Source organism: Manduca sexta, chromosome 26 (genome assembly GCF_014839805.1).
Source record: "Manduca sexta isolate Smith_Timp_Sample1 chromosome 26, JHU_Msex_v1.0, whole genome shotgun sequence".
Lineage (NCBI taxonomy): Eukaryota > Metazoa > Arthropoda > Insecta > Lepidoptera > Sphingidae > Manduca > Manduca sexta.
Genome location: NC_051140.1, coordinates 10,809,589 through 10,826,037, shown reverse-complemented (window position 1 = coordinate 10,826,037; position 16,449 = coordinate 10,809,589). Strand labels below are relative to the sequence as shown.

Below are 16,449 nucleotides of genomic sequence, written 5' to 3'. Positions count from 1 at the left end.
ATGCTGAAATGGATTGAAGACACATAAAGCATATGCACAATTATCTATAAGAAAATCCCGAGTGTATCCGACCCTTAAGAATAGGAATGTGGGAAGTGATTTGTTGAAACAAAGTAAATCTCACTAATCGCACCAAACGCAACAACAAAGGTGCTAATTCATGGCGGTTCTCCGAAACAAGTAATGCCCACTCAGCCAATTCGCTTCATCCATGTTGTAGACAGCATTCTACCAACTACTATTTATATCCCTATATGACTTCATCACATACAGCATATAATGCAATTTTAGCGAACAAGCTAGTATTGAAAACTTAAATGTAGATTTATAATTTTTTAAATAAAATAAATAATATTATAAAGCTCAGATATAATTTTCATTTGACAGATATATAAACGTCATAAAACTATATTGCACTGAAAGTGAATTAACATAATATTATATTAAATATTATTTATAAAAATAAAATTATAATTTATGGAAATGCACAACTTAATTGCAAGTCATTTACCACAAAGTGCATCTCAGACAATCTTAAATATGATGAGCACAGATGCAGACATAGCTAACTAATTTCAGGTTACGGGAACTTGTAGTGAGTAAGACAAACGCAGAACTAACATTGGCCCGGCTTATGACGACATTGAGTTTGGGCCAACATTTACCCTCAGGGCAAGTATGCTCCGCAAACTCCGCTGCCATCTCGCTAAACAGTCTGAGTAACAATATAGACGAATAAGTTGGCTAATGGTGCAATTGTTTGTGCAATATATTAAATTGTTTGATGAATACGCAGTGGAGTTAGGAATTTGATGCAGTCTACATTATTTATGTATTAATAAGTGTGACTCTAAGATAAAATGCATAATCTCATGGGCGCCGCCAAGATGACTTTTAGGGAGATGCAACTGCGGCTACACACTATAAGAAGGTACTACATAATATTAAATTTATATTTTTTGTTTCAAATGAAAATCCGACAGTTATTGTATATTATGCTAAATCATATTAAAACCGCTGTAATCGATAGATCTCATTGTCATTCAGAGATTTATTTTTTGTGATTTGTTCCGAACAGGTGGGTGCACGAGCACCCCCTTGCACTCCCCTGACGGTGCCCGTGCATAACTATGTAAGCTGTCTACGTTTAAATTTTTATGCATATTATATACGGTAGATAAATTTTGTTTTTGAAACTGAACTAGGTCAAATATTCCATACTCAAGGATCCTAATCTCACCTTTAGTAGTTAGCCATAAAACGTAACTGATAGACGATAAAATACTTATTAGACATAAATTAGTTTCCGTGCGGTGTGCGTACAATGTTAAAATGTTACATAGTTACCAGAAAATGTAACTTTACTACACAAGATTCCTTGATGAAGAGCTTCGCCATGTGATTTAAGATTTATAGTGAAGGCAGCGGTTGTCTTTATTAAAGGAATTTTTTTATTGTCTTAATGTAACTAGGATTTACGAGAGAAAGGTTTGTATTGCGCGGCGAGTGGATGGCATTCCTGAGAATACCACAGGCGAAGCTGAATTCTTTGTCTTTCCGCAATCTTAAAAGTTATTAAGTTTTGTTTGCGACGTATACTTGTTAGTTTAATATATAATTATACGAAAATATTGGTATATAATAAACCTGGACAACTACATATTTAATGTAATGATCCTTAAATATATATTTTTGTTTATACATATAACAGGATAGATTATTCGAGAAGGTATTCCGATAGCATGCACGTTGTATAATAACGGTGCCGTACGTGAAAGCATATAGGTTACATTGTATAGGTGATCGACTCGGCCGCTCCATCACTTAGATAAAGGATCTATCAAGACACGGCGACCGGGAAGGCATGTCAATACTGCGCCGATACACGCGCGGTATCACTCCATAAACTGGTTTCCTCCGACGTTTGTGTCCGATTAATTGCATAGACATTCTCCGCGCGGCACACAGCTCCGGCATGTCAATGAAAGCAATTACTCACACAGTCCACGCACGCTCCTCTCCGCAGACCACCCAATATCAATAAGCGAATCGATTATCTAATAGATACTCTAAACACAACGTAAGTATCTCAATTTAGATGTGTTATATCGCATGCTTTGTTCCATCCACACTTGCATGGATGATGGATTGCTTGGCAATAGCCCGGTGGCAGCTCGAAAACTTCACTCTATTGACGGGGAAAAAGCGACTTAAAGTACGTCGCCTGGCACTATATATTTGCGGCTTAAGGTCCAACTTCCTTTGCATGATCGCAAACAATTTCTTTTACAAAGATGTAAACGCCAATCGATGTGTCAGTGGGCTGATAGGGAAACTTTTCATTTTGCCGATGTACCCGGCCCGAGTTGTTGGGTTGAAAAACAATTTTCTTGTTGTTTGAGAGCTCATTTTTAACGTTATTGAGTGAGAATTTTTCGACTTTATGTATATTATTTCGGCGGTTCTCATTGTTGTTTGATGGATGGATTATCGGGGAGTTTTCTTGCTTTATCAAGTAAAAACGTGAAATGTTGCGCAAAATTTAACAAAACAGTATATTTAAATACACGACTCGAATTATAATAATAAGATAATTAATAAATCAATAACTTATTATTTTAAAAGATAAAAACCAACAGGGAGAAAGTAACTATATTGTAATTTATACACCCCTATGAATGAACAAAAAAGATTAACATTTTTATTTTACCTTTTTTTATACTTTACAAATTACTTTATATTTTCAAATTAACCTGGCGTGCAACATAGTTTTAACCTCGTCAATATTCCATATTTGTTTAACAGTCACCAAAACTCAATTAATTGGATTTCTGCGTAACTTGCCGTATCTTTTGTACATGTCCAATTTGGAGTGTAACGGGCCTTGTTATTTTCTCTGCGATATGACGCGAAAAAATTGCAGAAATTGTACACTCGCTGTATTAATAGGATCCCATATTTTATTATTTGTAGCAAAGAGCAATATGAAAAACCAATAGCCATGTTGATGGGCGCGGTGAAAGATGTAAACTGATGGATTGTTCTAGTCGTATTGTTTTTTTTAAATACATATGCCCAAATGTATATATTGGAATGACAATAATTTGATAACACATTTTTACACTGACAATTTGTATTAAGTGAACACGTAAGTTATTATGATAAGTGAGTATCACCACACATAAAAAAGGGTAATGCTACATAGATTTGTAGATGCTTAGACAATTTTAAATGACAGGAAATACAATTGCATAGACTAAAAGCAATTGCCAAGAACATAATTATGTAATTATAATATCCTTGGCAGTAATCTGACTGGCTATAGAAACACACGTTAGAAAAAGTACCGCTTTCATCTGTTTTCTATTATATACTCTGGTACTACGTTGCTTAAGCTGGAGCTAGAAAAACGATGCTCTACCAGGTCTGAAACAACTACCATATTGGGATAACGAAGAGCCAATATTAATTCGAAACCTAATAGGAATTTAATTATTTTTCTTTTAACGTCCAACTCTCCTTGCCTTCCGCATACATAGTTTACGTTTTGTTGATGCTCTACCAGGTCTGAGATAATTAGCGTATTGGGACAACGAATAACTTTTTGATTTGAAACATTTTGCAAATAGAAATTCAAATTTGTTCTTTTAACGACCAAATCCCCCTTGCGTCACGTATACATAGTTCACGCAGTATTGTCACACCCAGTAACATTTAATAGCCAAATCGCTGTCGCCTGTGTGACGTACCACAGCGACGGGCTAGCAAAATTTTGTATTTTAACCGTACTGCATGGTGGGCTCCATTTCTCTTTATGCATTTACGTAATATTTATGTTACATCCGTTATATACAAGTTAAGCCTTTAATGTAAAATCAATTATTCAGGTATTTGGTTGAGTTTTATTGAAATCCGCAATTTGTTTTCTGTTATTAGCCAATATTATTACTATGGTGATTCGTTTATTTTGTAGGAATCTACAATAATTATTGGAAGTAATCATTTTGGTGGTACGATAAAAATATTTGAGAGTAATACGAAAATTATTTGTTTCTATTGCAAGTATATGATGCTCTATTTGGGTATTTAATAAAAGAGGTATTAATCTATAAATATTAATTCAGGGTAACAATGCTTTATAAATAAAATAAAAATATAGTTTGATATTATTTTCAAAGTTACACTTTTGGCCTAGATGCACAATGAACATATGGATTCTATAACTTAATTTGTAAGTACTAAAGTTTAATATAAGTAAACACAGACCACATCTACCAGTCAGTATAACATATTCGCAATAAGTAATTAAAAAAACATAAATAAATAACACAGCACAAACCACAAACACCTCACCGGCAGAGCCAAAGAAAACACCTGTCCAAACAGAAATAGAAAGGAGTGCAATGTATGAAAAACGTATCGTTTGCCTTTGATCACCCCTTTTTCAATAATAGAGCTCTGGAGGTCGGGCCCCTTTGTACAAAATCTTGCCCGAGGCGACCCTACAGTGGCAGTCATATGTCCATTTAATCTACAATAAGAAATTAGAGCAGTGCATAGCATACGATATACGACTCTTTTATAAATACATACATAACATACATAACATCACGCATTTTATCCCCGAAGGGGTATGCAGAGGCGCAACTAGGGCACCCACTTTTCGCCAAGTATGTTCCGTCCCATGATGTGATAGGGGGCGAGCCTATCGCCATATCGGGCACAAATTCCAGACTCCGGGCTGATACTGAGCAGAACCTCTAAACTACCTCTACCTCTTTTATAAATATAAAGAAGGTTTAGTTTGTTTAAAATGTGTTCGCATTCACATTAAAGGTTCGTGTGACGGAAGGTTTCAACAGTTTTGAAATGTATTAATTTTAATACTGTTGTAAAAATTAAAGCCGTTGCATTGTAAAGTAAGTCTATTGTAATACAAATTTAATAATACACTACGTTCAATTATTTCAATTTGTGGCATAGTTGGTATGCATTAATCTCTCCTTCTCTCTCAAATACACTAATAATAATATATTATTATTATAATTTCCTTAGAAATAAGGTTCAACTTAGTTGAGGTATTTACCGTCGTAAGGTTAGCCTTCTTCAAACTTGAACCGGGGACTTATTTAGAAATGTATGACGAATAATATTTTTCTCTGCTAACAGAGCTGATCGATTGCATCGACTAGTAGTATCCAGAGTATAACCTTATGAATATCGGTCCTGGTTATACCTAGTTCTATATTGGTCATTTTGAGTCATAGATTTTAATTTATTTTCCCAAACTGAACCTCAATAACGCTTGCACTCTTTTACTTGAATAAATGAAAAATCTGATCTACTGGCTAGGTAGTTAAGTAGCTAGTATACATAATAGTGCTTGCACTCTATTACTTAGCAGTATAAATTAAAAATCTGATCGACTAACTGGCTAGTTAAATAGCTTTTATTCTCTAGACCTACAATAGACTAAATTAAATTAACTAAACCAATCTCATTTCAATCAAAACATTTTAATTTCAAAACTATAGGCGCATCTAAACAAACTTTTCACAATTTCCAACACGATATGCAGACATCAACGTAATTCAGTTGTGTTAATCATAAACAAGGGAACGAAGGTCTGCGGTGACGACATGCGGGCTCAGAACATAGAGGCTCGCTCGCATCTTTTTGCGGTATTCGGCAAGTTTGGATGAAAACCTTTGTATACAGGTTTGCTAGAAACATATTCACTACAGAGCGAAAGATGTTTTTTGTTTGGAGTGTCTGCGAGGTTTTGTGCAAGATTTTTTAATATTTATAACGTTAAGGTTCGTTGCTCCAAAATGCGTAGTATACAGAGCATATAAAAATATTTAGTGATTATAATCTTAGATGGTACTAAACAGACACAGAGTTTACTCTATAGTACCTACCAATTATACGGGTATATATTATATGTAAATACATATTACCTACACATATATTATATTAAGTGGGTAGGTACATGTAGTACCTACCCACATATTATAATCAGAAAATTAATGGTACTAAATTTGAGTATTTAATAAAAAAGCGAGTATTTAATAAAAAAAATGTTACAATGTTTCGTTTGTTTCGTCTGAAAAAAATCTGTGCCATTCATTTGCATCCGTTCAAGGACCTTTAAGACTATTTAACCGATGATTTTTTTTATTTAAAGATTTTATGAAATTTTATGTTATGATATGAAAGCTATGCGACCCAAAAAGTAAAATTAATGTAATTTTTTCAAAATGTTAAAGTACGTTTACTGACGATGCTCATTGACCTACTTTATTATTTATATTGGCTTCAATTTGAAATATTAAAATAGTTTTACATCATTTAATGTTTGAATAATAGTCATTTACAGATAAAATTCGATATTATAATAATTTACTTACTTGCCTCTCTAATGGTTTGTATGTTTGTAACAATTTATGTAAACATTTGTTTTCTCAGCAATAGTTGAAAATAGAAGATTCTATAATATTTCAATGTATACGGGTACGTACAGCATGCGTAGTTTTATGAAACATATCGCCTAGACTTTATTCCTAAGCGTTACATTTGAGAATTTTCCATAACAAAATACATAAAGTGAAGTTGATCAGTTGACCAGGGTAGCCGGTTAAAGGGGCAAACTCTTACTCAATTCAAATAAAAACTTTAAAACCAACTAGCCAATATGTCCCACAACAAAAGCTTTACTTCGAACAACTTTAAGTGGCAAACTTGTGAATAAAAAATGCGACTTAAACATCAACTTCTAGTTTTTATGTCGAATTAATTATGTTTTTGAGAAAATGTATTTTGATATAAATTATTACATTTTTGACGTATAAGAAAATTAAAATATCGAGCATACGCTATTAACTTGTGCGCAATAAACACTTCTCTAATAATGTAGTTGCTAAAGCAATTCCAGTATTCTAGTAGTATATTGTTTCTCAGAAATAAGTTGAAAGTGTCTATGCGACGTTTAAAAGTGTGGCATAACATATGTATGGGGAACACAATTGATTCAAAATGATTTATATTTAGTGTGCCGAGATTCACATTAATTTTCATGTTATTTTTTTGTTATATTAAACAGTCCAGTGTGTCACTTTCTATAATAAAATATTACAATTTGACATAATACAAAAGATATGTTTCAGAAAATATAATTCTGAATACGATTTGAACAAGTAGCGACATTTATGTGATAGCAATTTAAAATCATTCAAATTCGTACAGAAAGAGCTAAACCAAACAAATGACATATCGTATAGGATCGTCTGAATCCACAAGACGTCGGATGTTGCCTATAAATATTGTACGAAAAAGTTAAATATTTAAACGTGTAGCGAATTCTGTTTCATATTCGCTTTTGGCGATTGCATATGGTATCAAAAAGGAATAAATCAACAAGTTTGCGAGAGACAGACGTAAAGCGCTGGATATTTCTGATATTAACTGAATGTAGCAATAAATTGACAAATATTTGCTTTTTTGTGGATGTTTTAAAATTGGAGTTTGCGGACGGAAACGCGGAAACTGTTCAGAAACTGCTGAAATGAAATAAAACCACAAAGATCGTATTTACTATAACTTTTTATAAAAGTTTCTGAGCCGGCGGAATGTCCGTTACATACTTTTAATTACGTATTTCGAGAAATTTAACGTTTAGTTTAAATTATACTGTTTACCAATGCCAGTTTCGGAAAACATAGATCCCGTGCATTTTATCATAATCCTGTTTTTCACATAATATATATATATATATATATATATATATATATATATATTGTAATTAATGCGAGCTATCCCGCATTTCACTCATTCATATTGTGTGACAAGTAATAAACGTACAAGCACTATGATTAATTTTCAAGCGATACTATTTTACAAATTGAGTTTATATCGCACTGCGACACAATGGTAAAAGTTAATGATTTACATTTCTTGTGTATTTTAAGGTTTGTAAATTGCTACGATCGCTTAATAGGCGACGGGTTTTTAATTAGGGCAAATATAGGGACATGCTCAAGTAATATTAACATAAAACAATTTCTAATAAAAAAAACTAGATTCAATAATTAAATTTGATATATTTTTAAATTTCATTAGCCCGACGTATGAGGGTAATAAGCCGCTTATTTTTAGGGTTGCAATGACACATAGTATTCTCGATTCTGTTGACTTATAATAACAGAACCGGTGTGTTTTTTATATTATTATTTTACTATCGCAATAGCTCGGTTTACTATAATGTTCAAATACCAAAACGCCTTAGTGCCAGCAGCGCTTGGTTTAATGGAAACAACCTAGACCGACTAAACGTACTCAAGTCATTAGTCACATTCCAGATTTTAGCCACTACACGTAATTGCACCTAATTCCAGATTTGGGTAAGTCCGAATGTAATACCATTGCACGTTATGTGTTTAATGCCATAGTTTTAGACGAAGAGTTTACAAAAGGGTTAATTAAAATGCTTTTAGCATATACTTACATTAAAACCCAAACGATGCAACTAATGCTGTCGTTTTTCCCATATCGACGACAACTCAAATAATTAGAACTTTTGTCTCACTCAAAAAACAATTGCTGTTCAATTTGGGAAAGAGTAACATGAGTAACATGTACTGCCGAAATAAATGAGGCGATAAACTCAAATCAGTGAAATATTCATTAAGTTCCCATACAACTCATCATGAATGAATTTGAATGTTAACGCTATCACGAAGCCGATCCATCAAAGCACCACGGACCATATTAAAATTAGCTAGAAACCCAACAAAGGGTTTCAAATCAGTTATCTTATGCTTTGTTACCTTTCTATTCTTTATTACCTTTTGTACCACACCATTTACTTTTCATAAAACGATACCCTGATATTTTTGCGGGATTGGCTAAGCTAATTATTTAGAGTGATATACTGATTACATTACAGCATTTGTGTTGAAAAAGAGAAAAGGGATATATTATAATATGTAAGAAACTATTATATAGGTCAGCATGGGTTTTAATATCGAAAATTGGATCTGGAAACTAATATTTACAAATTGAATTGGAATAAGTAATAAGTATAACATTAAGTCGTTATGTTCGTGTAGCCGCAACTGTTACTTTCAGGTCAGTATATTGAAGTTCTTAGTTATTGTAACGAATAGTCAATATACAAAAAAAAATTCGTTCTGAAATGTATGTTGTAGCAAGTCCATATTCTTTCGAACATAGATATTTGGAAACTACTGGAGATTAAAGACGTAACACATTGCGTTAATATTATTCAAGACACTAAAAGTTTTATATGAGAAAAAAACAAAATTATTTGAATGTTTCTGTTCAACCAAAATTAAAAAATCCCAATGTTATTACTAATATTACAAAAAAGTACTGCAGGCAAAGAATAAAAAGCCACTTAACTTTAATTTACAAAGAGAAATTATTTAATACTGTGGCCAACATCAAGAGAGTTAAAGTCTCGCGTTTTATTTGGTAAAATATTAATAATAGGTACGACGAACTGTAAACCCGAATCGTTGGTAAGAAATGAGAAAGACTTTTACTATTGTATATTACTTATTATATAGTACTTAGCTGAATAAACGCAAATACTTTTAAGCACTCCTTAAGTCAAGTTTAAATTAAGGGTTGGCTATGTCTGAAATTCGGCAGCATTTATAAAAGCAGCTAAAGACGGGAGCGGCCCGCCTGGAGGCACCCTACAGAGCAGATTTAATTAACAAGATATGGGTCTCTTTTAAAACAACTCTACCTACTTTTTGGAACATTGGAGATTAAAATTCAATGAGCCGACAAGATATTAAATAAAATCTGAGACTGTAGTTTTACGTGTACATAAAATGAATTAATTAATTTTTAAAATTAATCAACCAGTCGTACGCGCCGATAAATTCCTTTTGCCCTTACAACGATCGCGAATTCGAGATCCCGTTTTTGAACTTCGTAATTCGATTAAATTTCTGATGTAAAATTGTTTTCATTATCCATTTTGTTTGGGACATTGTTTCCGCTCGTGAATCTCGTAAATTATGAACTGTATGTTCCCGTGCAAGCCCTCAGGCATCGCTGTAGCTCTGTTAAAACGAATTGAAAACCGGTAATCGAATGCGCACAATGGGAGCAATGTCAATATTTTAAATTTAAATACTTTATTTGCTTTATATTTCATGTAACATCCATAACTGCTGATTTTAAATAACAGACATGTTGTCTTTGTATGATTTTGTTTACTCTGATTCACTGAACATGTTATAGAAGAGTCGTCTATTAGTTTTGCGTTTTACTTACTGTAGTGTTCATAACAATTTGCCGATCACAGTAAATAAGTGAATACCGATGAAATGAGTGGATATTAAACAGAAATATGTAAATAAAGTTTTTTAATATGTTTTCATTTTAACCATAAATATAAAAGGTTGAGACGTGAAATGTGGTTATGTCACAGTAAATTAATAATATAGTTTTGTGACTCGAAATGTAATATATACATGTATAATTTAGAGCAATAACTGTGACATAATTAGTCCAGTACTCTACCGTAACAAAAATATATGTAAGTAAGTATAGATAGAAAAATGTATTGCGTAGACAAGGGTGCTAACTTTGTTGTTACTTCAGGCCGAAACATCTTTCGCGTCATCTGACGACGTACTTCGGGGACAAAATTAAAAAAATCACAACACCTGCGACCTTTAATTAGAATTTTTCGAATTATACAACGCTGTGAACATTTTTCATGACATTGCCCAGGAAAATTTGTACGGAAAATAGGTTTTTTTTCCTTCCTAATAATGCAAAAGTTAAGCAACAAGAAAACATTATATGGAGATATATTTTTAAATATAAGTAATTTCTTTATTAATAACGTTTACTTACCAATATAATAATATCGTTTACAGATTTCTAAATGGAAGGTCCTGACCTGCAACAAAATAAAAAATATATATAGACACTGAAATATAATATAAACATAATATTTTGATTTATAAAAGATCCGCTTAGTGGGCATTATAATAATTTAAAATAATGGGTTTAATGGCTGAGTGAATAAAAAAACTACACAGGATTAACAATTAAGTCACCTTCTCATAATAAAAACAATTAAATTAGATTTTTCTTATTGCTTTGAATGACGATACGAGCTTGCCGATCGCTTGATGTTAAGTAATACGACCGCCCATAAACAGTAGAAACACCATCCAACACCTTGAATTACAAAGTATTGTTTGGTATTCCACTGCGCTCGCCTAACATAAGACATGAGTTGTTAAGTCTCATTACGTCCAGTAGTTACACTGGCTACTTTAAATCGGAACACAACAATGACTATACACTGCAGCTTGGCGGCAAAAAATCGACATTACGGTGGTACCTACCCAGACGAACACTCACATATGAGAGATCTACCAGTATATATAAATATCGTAGGATTAACACAACTCCAAGGCGTTCACCACATTGTGGTCGTTGACCGCAAATGGTCCATTTCAATAAAGACACCCTCGTACGAAACAAAGCAAAAAGACGCGGTGGTCGCAGCGGTTACTATTTTTTCCTAGTGCGGGGAACTTTTCATTTATGTTCGTGTAAAGTCAACAGGTGGAGTTGGCGTGTGGCCAGGCATCCCCGACTTCGCTTATCTCCACTGAATATCATTTGAACATATTGCTTTTACGTACGTTCTGTGACTTAGATGGATCAACCTATTCGTTATTTGTGGTAGTTGGCCCGAGATGCGATGGGACGTGATACTGAGTTAGGTACACTATGTAATTTAAATATAACATCTTAAAATTAGTTACATTTATCGTTTGAGAAAAAATATTTTCGATTTTAATATAATTCTAATGGATTTAATTAGTTTTGGTTTTTTAGCTATGTCTCCATGGTCGTAATTTGCTATTTATTCCGCGAGCGAACATGCCTATGGCATTAAGTCCGGCTATAGAAAATCATGTATGTAGTCTAAAAGTAAAAGGTAGTAATTTATACATAAGGATTTACGCAATATTTTTTTTTCTGACACAATATATTTTACAATTCCCTAAAATTTTACGCTATAACCAGTAAACCACCATACCGCAAATACGGTTATAACAAATTCCTATTCACTACTGTAAATACAATTGAATATCGAACAACGAAACGAAAAACATATTCATTGCATATTTACGCGTATAAAAATACGGATATAACATATAGAGAATGAAAATATGAGAGTTAAAACCACATTTATTTCAACCCACATTATATTGACAGAGGACTCTCCCTAGAGTAAATAAGATTTAAGTCCAAACCGACACTGAATTTATATTTTGGCAAATGGAATTAACTTGCGCGTTTAGTTTTAGCTACAGCTAGGTTAGGACTTGAAAAGTCGTTATTAATTTAATTAATGTAATGTAGCTTGTATGGTTTGTTACGGTTGAAACTACATCTTCCGTTGTAAGAAAGTTTCAGACTAGGCACGAAAACATTTCTACTTAAGCAAATCATTAAAATATTTGTTTTTGGACATCTTATTTATGCTATAGAGAGGGTAGCAATAACTAAACAGATATCTTAAGCAGAATTGTCCAAGTATAAGATGAAGATAAATTCAGTGGAGTTCCAAAATGGCGGGGAGACTTTGTGACGCATTAGTTAACACGACAGTGGGCGAAATGGTTTTGCAGCAACCTTCTGGCAATCGCCATTGTATAATAATAATATGTCAAAAATTAATTATAATATATTATTATCACTCTAGATGGTCTAAGGACAAAACAAAAGTTTTGTTTAATTCGTTATATTAATCAAGTTGGAAAATTCTACGTTTGTATCTCATTATGTATAATTATATATTTGTTTTTAAACAATAATAAAATTGTGTAGTCCTGAAAAACGACTTCATTTATAATTAACAAAAAATAAAATGAAAGAAAAAAAGTTTTTTTTTTATTCTTATAACCACAGAAATGTTTTTTATATTTCAAGATAAATTTTGTGCTGAAATACTTCAATTGAGTGTTTTATTTCGATGTAGACATCGAATCTAATAGAAAAATTGTGTGCTCGAGATTATCCAGATGTTTTATTTATTTTTAGTCAATAATGTAACTGAAATTTTCTCGGGCTTTTTATTTTATTTCGAAAAATCTTTTTTATATGTACAGCCCACAATGGCTTACTTTGACTTTAACATGCATGAGTAAAGCTGCAGTTCCAAAAAAAAACACAGCAACAGCATTGGCTTTGCTTTTTGTTCTTTTTTTCCATTTTGTAGTGTGGCTAATACCATTTTCATATACGATTCAAATTTTTATCTTCAATCCCACCGCGTGGGTAAACCAATGGATGTTAGTAATTTGTAAGCACGTTAAAGTAATTTTTCGTGATGGGTTCATTTTCGCGATGGATTCAGAATCAGGAATAGAATCGTTTGATATTGGTGGTAAATGCCTTAACCACACTTAATATTAAGTGTAGCGAGATTTCCCTAATTCAAAACTGTCCTTTTCCTACCAATTTAAACATTAAGGCACTCACGATTGCGTCTAATCTATGTGACAATTTTAATATTAATTCGGTGTATAGTCGACTACTTATATCTAGTATTTATATTATAAATAAAAACTTACATGTGTATAGAAACATAATTAAGTAATATAACAATGTTTACTTGATTTCAATAAACATTATTAAAATTATATCAGTGGGTGAAGTGATCTTCATTGCGTTTCGTATTCCGAGATGTGGTGTAGAAGAGATGAGCCAGCAAACTGAAGAATCAAGGATCAGCTTCATAAGGGGTGGTTTGCAAAATAATAGATCATATTAGAGGGTGGTGTATTTTTGGAAATTATATCGATAAAAGCAAAATACAAGAAACCTTTTGTACAGTACAGTGAAAGTAAATTTTACAATATAGGATCACTGATTCAACAGAATACTGTTGCATTAACGGGTAGTTCAAAAATAAAATAAATTGTCCAAACCACAAATCGCCACCGAAATCGCAGTTCTTTGGTTAAATGGACACATTTACCCATGATGCGCAAATTATACGGAACCCACTGTAACAGACAGCGTCCGCTGCACTTCAGCTTGAAAAATGCAGGGTTTTTCAACAAGTTCAAAAGTAGACTTTTTAAATTGTGTAAATATTTAGTTTATAAACTTATGTCGACTAATATTATTTTACACGCAAGGGATATTTAAAAAAAAAATCAACAAATATGTTCCAATATTTACCTTATATTTATTAAAAGAAAAATCGTATATCTCTCTTCGTGTTCAAACAAAACATGTCATAACAACATAAGTCTTTACTTTTTCTGGACTTTTCCTCAAACACATGCAACAGTTAGTCAGGCCTATAGGCGGCTTAAGAACATGATAGTAACAACAGGTAGGCTGGCTGCAGGCCAAAACCTCTACGCCGCTACGTTTTATGCTACGAGACTACGATCGTAGCAGTTTCGCTACGGTGCACTAAAACGACTTTCACTTTGGATGGCTTGAGAGTACTTTGTTAATTCTTTTTTCTTTTGTTCTTTTCGACATTTTCTTTGAAGGAACACATAAACTGAAATTCTTGTGTGAAAGTATAACAAATATAGAGGTGAATAGGTTAAGTGCATGACTTTACTACTTCCCTGCTATAGTAAATTTTCAACAATTCTCAGGCAATTGAGTATTTCATAAAAACTAAATTGCACAACTCGATTCCCGTTTGCAATAATGGCATTGTTATTCGGCAATATAATTACAACTCTGTGAGTTTTTCAACTTTATGACGTCTAAAGTATAAAAATATTGGCATATATAAAATTATATTCGTTCCGCTAGAAGAGTTGAATCTCATTTACCTTCGCCAGTTGCCCATCATGCTAGCCTCTACATAAATAAACATCATGACCGCAAACGTCTTGAGACATTGTATTTTTCACTAGAGATAATCCAGCCAAATGTAAAATTTACAATTTGTCCCAGCAGCCGTACGGGACGAATTACCCATTCTCATTATATAGCATGTCGCCAAAGAGCGCAGTCGGGGGTTAAGCGCGCGTATCATACAGGCGTTTACAAATTTTATTACCTAACTCCTTTTGTTCTGGTTTACGGGCGTTGGGGATTCCGCGCGTCTCATTGTGCCCCGAACTACAGCGTGTTCACATGTTAGCGCGATTACAGTTCAGAATACTATTGTTCGGATACTGTAAAATTTACATTGTAAAAACAATAGTTTAACATCTAGCTGGTGTATAGAAATATGGTATTATCGATGCCTATCAAGTTCTGCCATAAGAATTAATTAGAATGTAGTGGCCAAGGGTCCATATAATCCGATTCCTGCCGACTTCCTTTTCGCAATTTATGTAAAATCTAATAATTATCATTAGAACGATTTACAGAACACATTTATGTATATTAGTACTTATATTATGATATGTCGGGTACGCTTTCGGCAAACTTTACTCCGCTTCTGTTTGAGTGTATGGTGTAAAGTTTTAAACCTAATGGTAAAAAAAAATACTACGAACATTTGATCGCTATGTTTCGTCATAAAGTATTCTTAATTATCTAAATGTTACATACTTGTACAATAATTTTATTGGTGTAATATTACATCTACTTATATTTTAAGAACATTCATTAAATATTATAATTTAGTAACGAGATTTTCTGATTTACGTACAATAACGGTTTGTAGAGTCGTGAATAACTTTATTATGTGACTATGAATTTGGAATGTAAGAGGTATTATTAGTCTGGAGTTCAGGTCTTGTGGGACCGCCCCCTATCGCGGGCTATCATTATTTAATAGAAATTAAACTCGTTACGCTTTGCATAATATATGACGTACGTTACATTAATATTGTAATTCTACAACAGCAAACTATTTGAGTACGGGTTAATATTATATATCTTTTATTTTTTTTTATCACATGATTTTATTATGCATTTGTTCTCCCTAACTGTAAAAATATGTCCTAATTTCTTTGATACCTGATCACTTTACTATAAATTTAAATGAATTATACTCTTCAGACCTGGGCCCTTATTCTGTATGATAGTGTAAACGCGTAACGCGGCCTTGTCATGTTATCTTCGAGAAATGTGCATGGAATGGTATTCTGTAAGCCAAATTTCTATAGTCCTAAACATGACGCGTTGTGTTACGTGCTTGTTACACACTGTCAAAATAACGTGCGGGATAGAGAATAAGGCCCCTGGATGGTTACCAACACACACGGATGGTGGGAGGGTTTACGTAATAATTGTATGTACAGTCAGCAACAAAAAAAGCTGAACAATTTCAAAACTGCGTATTCGTTCAGGACAATTGAAAAAAAAAATGAAGTAAATTAAAAACGATGTATCTATTTTTGTAAAGAAAAAAAATGGTAAAAACACAAAACCATATAGACTAATTGTAGTTTAGTA

General features: G+C 32.8%; 1 protein-coding gene across 7 annotated transcripts in view; it reads right to left on the bottom strand.

Moving 5' to 3' along the window:
- The window catches only part of LOC115450613 (polypyrimidine tract-binding protein 1), a 431,449-nt gene that overhangs the window by 248,227 nt on the left and 166,773 nt on the right, over positions 1–16,449 (bottom strand). For 5 of the 7 annotated variants that reach the window (XM_037443023.1, XM_037443026.1, XM_037443021.1 and 2 more), the window contains one exon: positions 10,897–10,942. The exons of the other annotated variants lie outside the window; for them this stretch is intronic. The gene's annotated coding sequence lies outside the window, so the exon portion shown is untranslated. The remainder of the gene's footprint in view (positions 1–10,896; positions 10,943–16,449) is intronic. 7 annotated transcript variants of the gene reach the window in all.